Genomic DNA, 14,956 nt, shown 5'->3' on the forward strand with positions numbered 1-14,956 from the left:
TTATGTGAAAGGATATTAAAGCTAACAAGAAGTGCATGTTTCAAGAGACTGTAAGCAATGTCACTTGTGGCTGTCAGATACCTTAAAGATCTCTGATTAGGCTCGAACGGGAAGAAAGACAAGTGTGGCTTTTTAAAAGAAAAAAGTCAGTGGTTTTTCTTTTCAGCACTGAAAAGATAGGATCCAATACTTTGGCATTGAACAAGAGCTATTTTTCTGTGTGCCTGGTTGAAAGGAAGAGTGAATGAAGAGAGAATGACAAGCTCAAACCTGAGATCCTTCTATTAGCTTACTCAGGTGGAAAAAAGAACAACTATTATGAAGAAGAGGTAAGTTACAAGTATATCAGATTACAAATAACACAAAAGATTATTCTCTAATGACAGATAGCAAAGCCAATTTACCAATGTTTTCTGGAAATATTATGTTTTAATTTTATGTGGCAGATGCTTCCAGAGAATATCAAAAACACTTTCAGTTACTTCTTCAGTGGCTATAAAAGCAACACCTAATCACAGAGAGGTTAAGCTAACCATGTTAAAAAACCACAAGCCCCAATTCCTTAGCTGTGTTTAGTTTCAGATTGTACTATTTGCATAAGGCAAATATGAAGAATTTTTGCTTGACGTAGAATAATTCTTAATTTTTTAGTGCTTCCCTGCTGTCACGATCCGTTAATACAAGTGGGGGTTGTGATGGTTCGTTTATCAATCTCAGAGTGTAAAATGACACAAGGGATTTCAGTTTTAATTGGAACAGTGCACCTTTATTAAGTGCCCACAACACAGTAATGCGAGAGAAAGAGAGAGAGAGATAAAGAAAAACAAAGTAAAAGAGTAGAGAGGAAGAAAGAGGGGGGAATAGCTACCAACGGATGAGACGAAGTCCTCGTGGTCTTCTGCCAATAGATTCGTCTTCTTTCCATGGGAAGATCTCAATCTCAGTTATTTCAGAAAGTCCCTTTATAGTCCTTTTCAGAAGCGAGGGGCAACTGGCCAAGAGGTGGGGGAAATCTACAGCCATTGTTATGGGGCCCGTTGCTTTGGGAAACAGGCACAGGACAGGTCGTACAGGACAGGTCATTCCTTTTTGCTTCAGCGCAGTCCTTCCTGCTTTGGCAACAAGAACGGCGCAGTCCATTGTGACCTGCACTAATTTCCTCAGGAATGCGTACCAGTTCCCAGTGGGCACACCTGCAGGCAACACTTGGCAGACATCCCACCTCAGCCAGGCCAGGACTCCTGTGTTCAGTCTCTGTCCTTGGCAATGATCGTGAGGCAGATGAGGGATCTTCGGACTGTCTCTTACACCTGCTTTATTCAAGCTAGGACATACTCTCCAGAGTAGCCTGGGCTTAAACTAGCTCTGATCACAACCTGGATTTTGGGATAGGCTCTGGTTTGCTGCATAAGTAAAAACCTGTTCAGAGACAGTAGGCGTGTACAGCTTTCTTGTAGCTTCCTTTTGTAACATGTTTATACTGGTCAGGCCAAATGCAAAGCAGCAACAGAAGTCATAGTCATTTGTTGTAATTGTAGTCTTGAGTGAGGAGATGGAGGTGGCAGAAGCTGAAAGACGAGGAAGTGGTCAGGAGAGAATGAGGCATGTAGTTATATGGCCCTGCAAAACTCCCATTGATGCAAATGCATCATAGGACTCTTAGTAACCACAGCCTGCCCTTGGGCTCTTCAGCTTTTCCCCAGAAGGTGGTCTGTCCAGCCTTTCCTTAGCCACAGCTCTGCATTTGTTGCCACTGTAAGGACAGCAGTGTGCCCTTGTGGCCCAAAAGGCCAAAGGAATCCTGGGGTGCATTAGGAAGAGGATTGCCAGCAGGTCAAGGGAGGTGATTCTGCCCTTCTTCTCAGCCCTGGCGAGGCTGCATCTGCAGTGCTGTGTCCAGTTCTGGGCTCCTCAGCACAAGAGGCACACGGAGCTCGTGGAGCAAGTCCAGCAGAGGGCTACAAAGCTGATTAAGGGACTGGAGCATCCCTCTTACAAGGAAAGGCTGAGGGAGCTGGGCCTGTTCAGCCTTGAGAGACTGAGAGGGGACCTCATCAGTGTCTATCAGTATCTGAAGGGAGGGAGCCAAGAGGATGGAGTCAGGCTGTTCTCACTGGTGCCAAGCAATAGGACAAGAGGCAATGGGCAGAAACTGCTGCACAGGAAATTCCACCGGAACATGAGGAAGAACTTCTTTACTGTGTGACTGACCCCACACTGGAACAGGTTGCTCAGAGAGGTTGTGGAGTCTCCCTCACTGGAGACATTCAAGAGCTGTCTGGATGCAGTTCTGTGCAGTGTGCTCTAGGATGACTCTTCCAACCTTTCCCATTATGTGATTCTGTGTTTCTGTGAAAGAAAACCTACCACTTTAACTACCTAGAACCAGGACAGCATCCCCTTGGAAGGATGTGCCCTAACATTCCCATCCATTTCAGAGAGGAAACTCTGCAGATGTCTTCTGCAGGAAATTCCAGGCAGATGAGGAAAAGGTATTGAACACAGATAAACAATACATTATTCTTCTTTAACCATTTGGTAGCATAGAATATCAGAAACTCTTTGGAATTTCCATGGTCACAGGCACTATGAGGCCATGATGAAAACGACTGCTTTCCAATCAAATTTTGCAACAACATTGTCTCAGCTGAAAAAGGAGGTAAAGAACTCATAGCAAAACACAAAACATTTGGTCTTCATAAATGTATATTTTAACATGGGTGCAACCTGGAAAACTATGTGTCACGAAGAGGTGATGTGTATATGAAAGATGATGGATAACATTACTGCAAATATTTGTTGCTTCTGCAGGGACAATCTTGTCATTTTCTGTATTTTTCATGTGTGTTAGCAACATAAACATTGCAAGAATTTTATTCTAAAATTATTAGAATTATTAAATGCCTTGTTTTGCATGCTGTCTTACACCTGACAGTCTGCCACAGATGCTTCTGCATAAATTTCACTAGGTTTTATCTCAATTTTTACCCTTCTATGCAAAAAAATATTTCCATTTATTCAAGTTAGAGAAATAATGGTCTTTCTTTTAACAGTTTTCTTTTTTAACAGTTACCATCATTATATTCATCCTAATAGAGCAAACTTAGCTAAAATTAATTATAAAGATGGTGGTTTTTATAAGCCTCATGTCTGTGCTAACCTTAGAACAGAACAACTGTATATAGAACTAAAAGGTTGCATATAGTATTTATGATAAGGATAAGAAACAAGATATATAAAACAAAAAGGTTACTTGGGCCTTTTTTTTGCTAGCATTTACTATGTGATAAATATTTATCCTAAATATTTCATTTGACTTACATGTGAAAAGATAGATATAAAAGGAGGTGCGCAAGCTACTCAAATGTGCTTTAAAAACTTAGTATCAATGGGGTTAATTTCTATAGGAAGCTTGTGAGAAAATGAAGGATTATTTGTTTTAAAGTTGCTGCATAAATGTTATCTGTTATTCGACATCAAATCTCTGAGATACTTATAAATTTCTAATGTCTTCTTCAAAGAGTTACTATCTTCTAGTAGCCTAGATCAAAGAGTCTACATTTGACTGTGAAATTGGGGAAAGGCAATCACCAAAACTCACATGTGTATCCTTTCCTTTGCTGTAAAATAATCTAGCAATGTTCAATTATGTTCTTTTGCTGACAAACGGAATCTCATTTGGAAGATAATTTGCTTCAAAAGAGAAAAATCGATCCATTGCCTAAAATAGACCACATTTTTAGACCCAGTCCTCCTCCTCATTTTAATTTTGGTGTTTATTATTAGTACTAGTGGTTTTAAATAGGTTGGTTTTGTGGCAGAACCCCACATACACGTGACTTCTGGCAAAAATAGCTCCTGGCAAAAAATTGCAAAAATGGAGACCAGCCAAAGCTAGAGTGAAAATATCTCCTGTGTACAGACACTAAGAGAGGAAAGTGAGTCAGTCTGGAGAGGGAAATGTAGGGAGAAAGGAAGGCAGTTCTGCAAAAAGATGATATTGCAGTGTCTAGAAATCCTTTTCTAGCACATCTGCAGCAATGACTCTGTAGAAGACAATGAGCAGTAACCATAATTTATGGCCTCTCTATTTATCTCCTAACCCTGACTCTAGAAATAGATTTTGCTTGCTCTGACATATACCCACCAGCTGACATTCCACCAAGGTAGTCACAGCAGACCACCATTCCAGCAAAAGTAGCAGAAGGATACTTCTTAGTCATAGACAAAATTCCTCAATTGTCGTTTACATTTGCTTATTCTCTGGTTCTCTGTGTTTGAATTACTATTGTAGTTTAGGAGCTACAAGTATGTGCAATTATTGTTGGATCTGTGGTGAGGGTGTGAATAGTTTTCAACCATTTACCTTCTCAAATTTTGGTGATACTTTTCGGATACTGTGTTAAGCAAAGTAATCAGTTAGTCAGAATTAATGCAGTGAGATCATGAAGCAGTTCAACTGTGCATGAAGGATTGGTAATAGCGGGATGTTAGTACATGGATATTGAATTAAGCGTTCCAGGCTGTAGAAAGCAAATATATACTATTGGTTTCCTCATTGGATCCCAAACTCTTTGCTTTTTCTGCAACCTATCAGTCATTATCAAGCTCTGAAGGCAAATGAATGAACTGGCTTCCTTCAGGCTGTAGCAGGACAGAATGAGAGCTCTTTCCAACAACTGTCCCTCATAGTCTTAGAGTATGATATCACTGATTAATAGCCCACATGCATTAGCTTCAGTTTAGTCATCTGAATTTTCCTGGGTCTTCAGCATGCATCTTTAACTTTACTCTTACTGCTTTATTTGTTATTAAAGCATTTCCTTCCAATATTGATGTAAATATCATCATCTTGCTGAAAATAGTCCACTGATATCAAGGTGACCTGTGAACCCCTGACTCTGTGGGACAGCAGAAAAGGGGTAGGAGCATGAATTAAGGCTGGGAAAACCATAGAAAGGATTGCAAAGATGAAGAAGATGTGAAATGGGTATGATAAAAATCTATTACCTTTTACTTTTCTAGAAAATTCAGAGTGGATGGGAAACAGGACCAGGATAGTGATAGACATGTCTGAGCATTGGCACTTTCCTTAGCAGTCTGTGCAGTGAATTCTGTGAAGAAGCAGGGAGTTGGTCAATGCTACCCGTTTTACCTGATCTGTCATTGCTACAGGGAAAGGAGCAGCAGGGGAGAAGATGAGCTTTACTGAGTGTATATGTTACCTCTGCTTTAGAAAAAACAAGTCAGAGCACCAAAGTCACAGAGATCCCTGGAAGATCTATGTCTCCACCTATGGATAGACAGGTGATAAGTAACTGTGTTAACTGTATAGCTATCTGGTCTTCAACACTCTGGTGCTTGATGTCTCTGCATGCACTAGGGGAAGTGCAGCTATAGACCTGCACAGACTAATTTAACACCTCTAGAAAGTGATTATTCTACTCCAGGAAATTCTACACTAGGAACGTGCTGGATTCAATTCTAGAGGTGCTTAAGCACATAACAGGAACGGGGCATCAGAGTCCTTTTAGCAACTGAGACTACTGTGGCCTTTTCGCTCGCTTGTTTCTTTAGAATCTACTTTGTAAAGGTAATTGAGAGATTTTTGTGCCTTAAATTATGTGGGATCTGATTCAAAACCCAGGCAGGTTACAGAGTTTATGGTGGAAAGCAGTGACTTGTGTTTTGTTCTCTTCAAATCTTGCCCCAGGATGGTGATGAACACCACCAGTCCCCACTGAATCTGACACAACCACAGTGGCAGTTGAGATCACTCAGTTGAGAATTGTCCCTCTTAAAGTAGATAACTGGTAAGTTGTAACATAATGTTCATAAAATCTGTTCTATTTAGCAAAATGGCAATATGACCTTTTGAAACAATGCCTTCTTTCCTGAAGTGGCTGTAGCCCTTGTGGCACTATTTGACAGTCTAGTAGTAAAAAGTCTTATTAATTTGTCTGTAAAAGAAAGGTGTGCAGAAAGAGTTTTAATGCACTTTGTCACAGGAAAATTTACTGGCTGTGTACCTTCATGAGTTACATATGTTGAATATAGTATTTATGATGGGGATAAGAAACAAGAGACATTAATAAATAACTGAAAATTCCTTATGCTGCCTTTTTGCAATTAATCTCTGGCATAAATCTGGAATGAGATCTATGGGAATTTCAACATGAAAGCCTGAAATATAAGATTAATAACCTGAAATTGAGTACTGCTCTTGAATTGTAAGTAGAAATTTTGTATCTTCAAATATAATTGATTTCATTCAAATTCTGCTTGAAAAAATTATGAATGTGCCACAGCACATAATTAAGAAAAAATAAACGGATTAACACATGCTGCAGTTCTTGCCACACAATGTTAGTTTTGCTGTAAAACTTTAGATATAGGGGGATTCTAATAATCTAAGGGATAAAGTTTAGATTTCCCTTTAAAAATAAATATTCACAATATACTTTTATTTAATTTTAAATTTAAATTTCGAATTAAATAAATTTAAATAAACAGTGTAATATTTGAAATAAAGTAAAATATAATATTAATAATTATTGTAACAAAAAAAAAGACAACAAAAAGAGAGGCAGGAATAAAACTCAAGGAAGTGAAGTGGTGCACAATACAATTGCTCACCGCTTTCTGACTGATGCCCAACCCAGCCCTAAGCGTTCATTAGACCCCCCAGCCCAGCTCACCCAGTTTATATCCTGGGCATGGTGTGGAATATCCCTTTGGCCAGTTTGGACCAGCTGTCCTGGCTATGTTCCCTCCCACCTTCTTTTGCACCTCCTCTCAGGCAGAGCACTGGAAACTGAAAAGTCCTTGAAAAAGCATGAGCACTGCTGAGAAACAGCTAAATATCAGTGTGTTATCAACATTCTTGTGCTGAATCCTAAACATAACACTGTATTAGGAAGAAAATCAACTTTATCTCTGTGGAAAGCAGGACATCTGAACATGTCACAGACTTAACCAATATTCAGGAATCAAGAAAAGAAAAAAAAATCAGATTCATTCTGATTTTTCAAGGGTTTAGTCCTGTGTTTTTCTTGGGGCTAAAATCACAGAATCACAAAAAATGGCTGTACTGAGTTCCATGCATTGCTTTATTAACTTGTACAGTTATTTTTACCCCTGCAAGTCAGCACCAATATCTTCTGCATCTTTTATTAGGTAATTATTTTTGTTCTTTTCGGCAAGGGACTCAAAAAGAATGTGATTTGGGATAAGCCTATATAACATATAAGGTTATGCTATCATTTGTTCAGAATGCTGTATGATAATGTGCACCTCAGTAAAGATGAGTCAACAGTTTAGAAAAAGAAACATTTATTAATATACATATTAAATAAAGTGTCTATAGGAGGGGAAAAAAGTGAGATTCTTTGTGCTCTCTCTTCTATATAGATTGCCTTTGCAAGGGAAAAAAAAATATGCCTTCTTTTTGAACTCAGTAAATGCCCTCTGGGTCAGTTATCAAAAGGGAAGGGGACTTCTGTACAGTCATCTTACCAAAGGAATTATAGAGCTCTTCAAGGAGATGACATGTTTCTGGGGACCGTAACGCCCACATCAATAATATTAAATAGCATTTGCTATTAAAGGGGATCCTGTTACAAATGAATCTCTGGTCTAAAACTCAGATTCCATCTAATCTTTTGGTTGGCTTCATTCCTTTGAGACAGTCTTGAATAGAAGCATTAGGTTTACTCAAGCTGTATAGCATTTCTTTAATGCCGGCAACCACAAAGAGGTTTTTGCTCAAGGTCTTAGAAAAGGATCTGGAATTTCAGATATTCTTTTGGAACTTTTTCAAATCTGTTGTTTTCTAGTAGTATGAAGCATTCTCTTTTTTCTCTACAAAAATAAAAAATCTTTTCTGCAGCTGCACTTAGAGCCCCATTTTACACCTACTCTTTCAAATCACTAATAACCTGTAACTAAATGCCTGTCATGTCCTATCCTTCATCGACAAGGAAGTTTTATGCATGGATGTGTGCACTCTCACAGACAGAGTCACCAAAAAGGAATGTAGGAACTAATGTAAAATCATCATCTGATCCTCCACCCACATGCTTATTGATATGTATAATATGTATGTTTTCATATGCACTGTGTTGGTGTATGTTATCCACATGCAAGAATAAGTAGTTAGCCGTTTGGCACCTAATTAATAAACAATTACATTCTGCTCAGAGTTCTTTTTCTTCAGGAATCTTACCTGCTGGAATAGAAATTGTCTGACAGATATGAAATAAAAAGCCTGCCAAGTATTCAAGAAACCTGTCAGTTAAAAAAGAGAAAACATCAGCTCTTGAACATTTCCTCCTAACGTTGTGTTTCTCTTTATAACTGAAATTGCTTTTATGAGAATGCCTAAAGCAATTTCTGTGCTTTGTGTTAGTGAGAAATAACACCTCTGATAAGGAATAGTGTGGGTTTGTTTTCTGATTAAGTATTAAAAGGAATCCCATTGTGCATTCTTGTCTCTGCGTAGTTTATTCTCTTAAGTCATTAAAAATCAGGAGACACTTCAGTTCTCCCAGCTGATCATCACAATGAAACTGTGCGATGAAAAGTGATCTGAATTATACTTTTCAATTTAAAACTGAATACACATTTCCAAACATGTATGCTAACATCCACTCACTGACCTATTTTTAGGATTCCATCAAGTCATTCCAATGATGAGATTTTTGGTAAAATCCCTATCAGGAAAATTGTTTGAGGAAAGAATCTCCAAAACCAGAATAGGCTCTAGAGTCCATCTTCAGAGACAATTGTACTCACTGTTACGTACAAGTTTTCACCCTGTGATCTGTGGAGTGTTGCAAAAAACCCTTGGAGAGGAGCATACTCCAGCGTAGCTGCCAGGTAAAAACACATTGTACTTTCTGTAAAACTCTGCCCATGTGTGCAGTTGTTATTGTTGTCGCAAGAAAGTTGTGTGACAGTGGCTGAGGGGTGTAAACAATGCAGACACAGGTAAAGTGTCTCTATGCAGTTCTCAATGGGAGGAAGGAAGGACTCAGAGATATTTCTATGCTATCAAAAGATTTAAAAGTCCTAATTCAGGATACAACTTTAAAAAAAAATAAAATTCAAGGACTGTCTATAAAAAAATCTCGTTAGACAAACTATTTTCCCATTGCAGCCAAAGAACAGGTCAGGAAGTGTGGAATGTAAAGTAAAACAATCCCTGAGGGAAATTTCTCCCATAAATCACCAGCAGACATATCTGCTTTGTCTCCCGCTTAACAGGATGGGTAGCCGAACCCATACACTTTTCCCCTCCTCTGAAAAGACGGATTTTCTTGAAATCTCTTCCCCGAGCGCTGGGAGCAGCGGGCGGTCCCGCGGGGCGGGGGAGGCACTCTCCAGGGTCCTGGACAGAGGGCTCCTGCCGCGCTGCTGACGGGCTCAGGATCCTGGAACAAGATCGTTGCTCTAACTTCGAAATAGAGGCTAGAAGAAAGTAAGAGGCTTTCACCCAGAGTCCTCAATACCGTTTCTGCTTTTCTCATTAGTAAGCAGAATTAGTAATTTAGGGGAGCATATGGCTCATTTCTAATCAATTGTACATTAGCACTTGGGAACAGGTTCTCTGCCCCAAAAAAATGCTTTATGAGATATGAATTGCACAAAAGGAAAACTAGTCAAAGAGACTGGAACAAATGAGAACAGACAAAGCAGTGGATCTGCTCTGCAAATGTGTGAAATGGGAGTTCAAACTACAATTGGACAATTTAACAAAGAAAAGAAGGTCACCCTCTCTGATTGAGGAAGTGAGCAGAGATTCGGGCGTAACGTACTGATGTTCGCCCCTGCACACCACATGGGAGACTGTCACTGTATTTCTTCCTTATTCAACAAAATAATATAACCAGAAGTACTAATACTTGTCATATTCCAAGGCAGATGAGCTCTTTCTCACGTGAGTGGAGAGTGTGGATGTAAAATTGAGTTGCATAGAAATCATTAGCTTCTGCTCTGAAAATGAGCCGAAACCTGCAGAAAAAGAGTAGGACTTATTTAAGAAAATAGCTACCAAAATGACAGCAGGAAAGAAAAAAATGAGTGGATGAGATTCTCTCTTTCTTTTGCAGTTTGGTTGTGTGTCATGTTAGTTCCCAAAGGTAGTATCTTTTCTCATTTTCCGAATAAAAATTCTGCGTGCAGTGTACTGTGCCCTATCTCCTCTTCTGTTGATCCCTGCTGCCATCAACTTTGCTGAAGTTGATCTTTGTTTTCATGGTAAGGAATATTTAAAAAGTATGAATGTTATAGGTTGAGGATGGAAAGTAGAAGTTGAAACTGAGTTTTGGGGTGAATATTTACCTATATAACTCTACCTTTTTGACCTTACTACCTTTTTTGAGTATACTATGTGAATTCTCCAGCTTCTTCTAGGCTAGTGTTTGTGACAACAATGGTAGAAAGACAAAATTAAGTGCCTGAAAACCCTTTCTAGCATTGGAAATACAAAAAAAAAAAAGCCTTTCCAAGGAACTTTGAACTTGGGAGCTAGTTTTCCCAAAAACATTATCCTCTCTTTTCTCCCTCCAGTGGTTCTTTGAGGAATATGAATTTATGATTGAGAAGGCCAATGCCAGCCTGGCATTGTATCAGCAATAGTGTGGCAAGCAGGACCAGGACAGTGATTGTCTCCCGCTGTACTGGGCACTGGTGAGGGCACACCTTGAATTCTGTGTTCACTTTTGGGCCCCTCAGTTCAAAAAAGGCATTGAGGTGCTGGAGCATGTCCAGAGAAGGGCAATGGAGCTCGGGGGGGGGGGGGGGGGGGGCGGTGTCTGGAGAAAAAGTCTTATGAGGAGCAGCTGAGGGAGCTGGGAGTTTTTAACCTGGAGTAAAGGACACTCAGGGGAGACCTTATCACTCTCTACATCTACGTGGGAGGAGGTTGTAGCCAGGTGGGGGTTGGTGTGTTCTCCCATGTAACAAGAGACCAGCTGAGAGGAGTTGCACCAGGGGAGGTTTAGACTGGGTATCAGGAAAAATTTCTTCGCTGAAAGGGCTGTCAAGCAGTGGAATGGACTGCCCAGGAAAGTGGTAAAGTGACTGTCCCTGAAGGTATTTAAAAAATGTGTATATGAGGTATAATTTAGTATATGTGTATATGGGGTATAATTTAGTGTCAGGCTTGGCAGTGCTGGGTTAATGGCTAGACTTAATGATTTTAAAGGTCTTTTCCAACCCTAACAAGTCTATGATTCTATGATTTCCTCCTCAGCATTCGTGCAAGACTTGGAAATAGATGTTGAGGAAATAGAACTAACCTCTGTTTGTGCAGCGATTGGTTCCCGACCTTTGTCTCTGATTATCTGACATCACTTGCTTGAGGCCAATGACCGACAGTCTCTTCAGTACACCTGAGTGTGAGAGCCCCAAATTTCCTAGGAACTGCACCATGTTCACTGAGTAAATGATTCAGATGCCTGTTAAGCATTATGAAAGACTCATTTGCAATTTCTGTCTGTGTGAAGTGGTTTTTAGCTAGAGAAAATGTGGGGCAATATTTTTAAATTTACCTAAAGCCTCATTAATTATAAATGTGTTGTATAAAGCTTTTTTTGTGTTTAACTCATGGCGTTAATTACCCAGGAAAAAAAAAATCAAGCAATTTGTACCTCTAAAAAAAATATGTGCATATAAATGTAGGACTTGTGAATATAGCTGGAAAGCTGGAAAGTATGAAATAACTTTGGTCTGTGCGTTCTTTGTACGGAATGTGCTGTGCCACTGGCCAATCACAGTACACCACAACACAAGTGATCACTTCTAACACAGCATGTAACACGTAAGAGAATAAAGAGAAGAAGTCCTGTTTTCATTCCAATTGAATTCTAAAATCATCACTAACACTTAGGATCCATTACTGGGAAACTACTGTCAAATGGTATAATAAATCAATGTGTTAGGAATACTCAGTACTCTGTATGCACATCACACTTGCACATTTTATAAATGTTCTTTTGTACACTGTAAAATTTGTAGATAAATACAGATGTGCCTCTTTATTCAGTTCATTTTCTGGTAGCTCCCCTGGTCCTAGTCTTTTATCACAAAAATCTCTCAGCTTTTGGCCCTCGTTCTCATGGTGTCCTTTCAACACAATATGTAGGTTGCCTAACACAAATTACATTCCATGCCCTGCATTAGGAAGTTTGGAGTGAATTCCTTTCTGGCAATACAGTGCCTGGCAATGGGACTGCAGAGCATTTGCCATAGACATGGGGCAAACCAGAATGCTTTCCAAATGCACAGCTGAAAGGGACTGCTCCACACCAACAGCGAGGAAAACCTGGATAAGAAGCCATATCTTGATCAGGCAAGGCTGATTCTTCTTTTTTTTGCTATGATTCGTACAAATGAGGCAAACCCCACATAAATTAATTGTTCTTTCTGCATGTAACATGCTGCTTACTGTATTCTTTAACCAAGTAGTTGACTTAAATCTTGCATGGATGTGTGGCAGGTAGGGAAGAAGTGGGATCAAGCCAGTACTTCTGTGTCACACAAGCACTTCCTCCAAAGGCCAACAGTACACAGCAAGAGTAAGGATGCCACTCACCTGGTTATGGGTGCTGCACTGTTTTAATTCAGCCCTATTGCACCCAACTGGGAAGGCAACTTCTTTTTTTGCATTCAGTCAGCACCTGCTCCACTTTGTGTACTGCCAGTGGACCCTGCGTGCTTGACAATGGTGTAGGGAGGAGGATATGGGAGAAGACTACCAGTCACATGCAGATAAATGAACCTCTGTGCTTAAGAAATGGAATAGATGAGGCAGTCTACCAGGGAAACCCAAAATTAAACGTGGACTACCTGTGGGTTTAAGTATAACCACATAATGAATTCCTCTGGTCACCCAAGCCTTCATGACCACAAAGTGAGGTTCTAGATGGAGACTGGGAAGACTTTTTCAGCTCACCAGAAATTATGAATAAGTATGTTGGGCAAGATTTAACCCTGAGTAAACTGCTCACCTCACCTAGCAGTATGGACAGCAGTTCAAATGCTCAGTTATTGTCATAACTTGCTTACAAGTTCAAATGGCACCCCAAGTAAATAAAACTGCAAATGGCAAGGAGAGGACATTATTTACCTCTACTCTCTTTTTTTTTTTTTTTTCTTTTTTATTTATTTTTTTTTAATTTTAATTTATTTCAGGACATATTATACATCAAAATCTGACGGTTTCTTATTTCATCACTTCTGATATGCTAGGCAATGTTTCCAGACTATCTGATGAAAGATTCTATAGAAGACTTCTTTCCAAAATGACTCTTCTCTTCAGTCCTGAGAACATCATAAAGTTAACATTCAGAACATTTTAGAAATTAAAATGAGAACTGTGTCTGCAGCTCAGGCTGGGACCCTGTATTTTCACTGTTATCCTTATAGACCGCAGTATGGAAACACTGAGAACTATCTACACTGGATCATTCTTCTAACATCATACATTCTGTTAAGATCAGACTGGTGGAAGAAAGAATATAAAAAGGAGAATCTCACACTTCTTTTTTTTCCTTACTTTTCAGGACATTAGCTTATATATTACTTCCTATGAAATGTGAGTTAAACATAACCTGTAATAATACACTTTCTAGGATTAAGAATTTTTTTTCTTCTAGATTTTGTTGATCTGGAACTCATTCCTGATTTTGCAGTTCATATGAATTGCAGCTATTCATGTGTATGTATACATATTTAAAATTTCCCTTAAAATAAAATAAACATATCTGTAAAAAAACCCCTAAGCATAAGTAAGTTCTTTGCCAAGATAAACATACCTTTCAGTGCAAAGGTGTGACAGTGGTGACAGTACAGGTCAGAGTATGTAAAGTAATGCTCATTATTCTGAAATTTTTCCCCAAAGACTATGACCTTCAGTGAAAATAAACAACATTTTGAAAGCAAAGGTAATGCAATTATTCATAGGCTGTTTTGGAGTAGTTGGCAGAAAAGCAAATATTTCAGTTTCAGCTTGAAAATCAAGCCATTATTTAACTTTCAGTGTGCAGTTCCCGTAGTAAATTCATTTTTAATGGGATGGTGTACCTGGTTTGTACTTCGTAATTCAGCTATAAGAAATCTGAGCTGTGCCCCATAAATCAATCTGAATGGTATGCCATAAGACTGCAATAAATTTACGAGCTGCCTTAAAAAAAATAATAAAAAAAAGAACAGAGCATGTATTAAGTATTTTATGTCTTGTACAGATTGCAATGCAAATCTTTTACTCTAGAAATAAAGCTATGGGAGATTTTAAAATTGTAAAATCTCATTTGTGTCCCCTGGAATTCTTTGTATTTAGTCTGTTCCCGGCCTGAAACTGATTTTTGGGATCCCTTTTGGATTTACTGGGAAGATCTGGCTGTAAGCCACTTTGAGGTAGTATTGCAGAAGCAGCTGAAAGGTAATGTACATTTGTGCTCCTGGAAAATCTTTACTAATGGGGAAGTGTAGCACATACGTGACAGCTCTGTTTGTCTCTCAGGTCATTTGTTTCATAGCTGGCAGCAAGGGCCTGGAGTTTTATGACAACATCTCCTCTCAGAGGCCCTGGGTGAGCACACGGACCTGCACCTTTGCTGAGACACCAAAGGGGCTTTGGACAGCCACAGAGTCTCTCCCAGGGAAACAGAGGGAATGTTATACTGGATTGATTTAATGACTAGTTCATGCAAAGCTGAAAATCTGACAGAGCAAGCAGTAATAATGTCATTTTCCTCTTTCTACCTACAGAAGTTAAAAGAAGAGAATGTACTAATATTGAAATCCTGAAGGACACATTGAAAAAGGGACTTCTCAGTTACATGATGCTTGATTTGGTAAATCAGAGAACAACATGGTATGTTGTGCCAAGCTTTTGCTCCTCTCCTCTTGCATATACATACCTTCATTTAATTATCTCAGGTTCTGTTTTGGG

General features: G+C 39.2%; 1 long non-coding RNA gene across 1 annotated transcript in view; it reads left to right on the forward strand.

Annotated features, from left to right (window-relative positions):
• Positions 1–9,957: 9,957 nt before the first annotated feature.
• Positions 9,958–14,956, forward strand: part of LOC120411906 — a 31,929-nt gene continuing 26,930 nt past the window's right edge. Inside the window, exons 1-2 of the long non-coding RNA XR_005604493.1 lie at positions 9,958–10,689; positions 11,255–14,878. This is a non-coding gene — a long non-coding RNA (uncharacterized LOC120411906). The remainder of the gene's footprint in view (positions 10,690–11,254; positions 14,879–14,956) is intronic.

This window comes from Corvus cornix, chromosome 2 (assembly GCF_000738735.6).
Source record: "Corvus cornix cornix isolate S_Up_H32 chromosome 2, ASM73873v5, whole genome shotgun sequence".
NCBI lineage: Eukaryota > Metazoa > Chordata > Aves > Passeriformes > Corvidae > Corvus > Corvus cornix.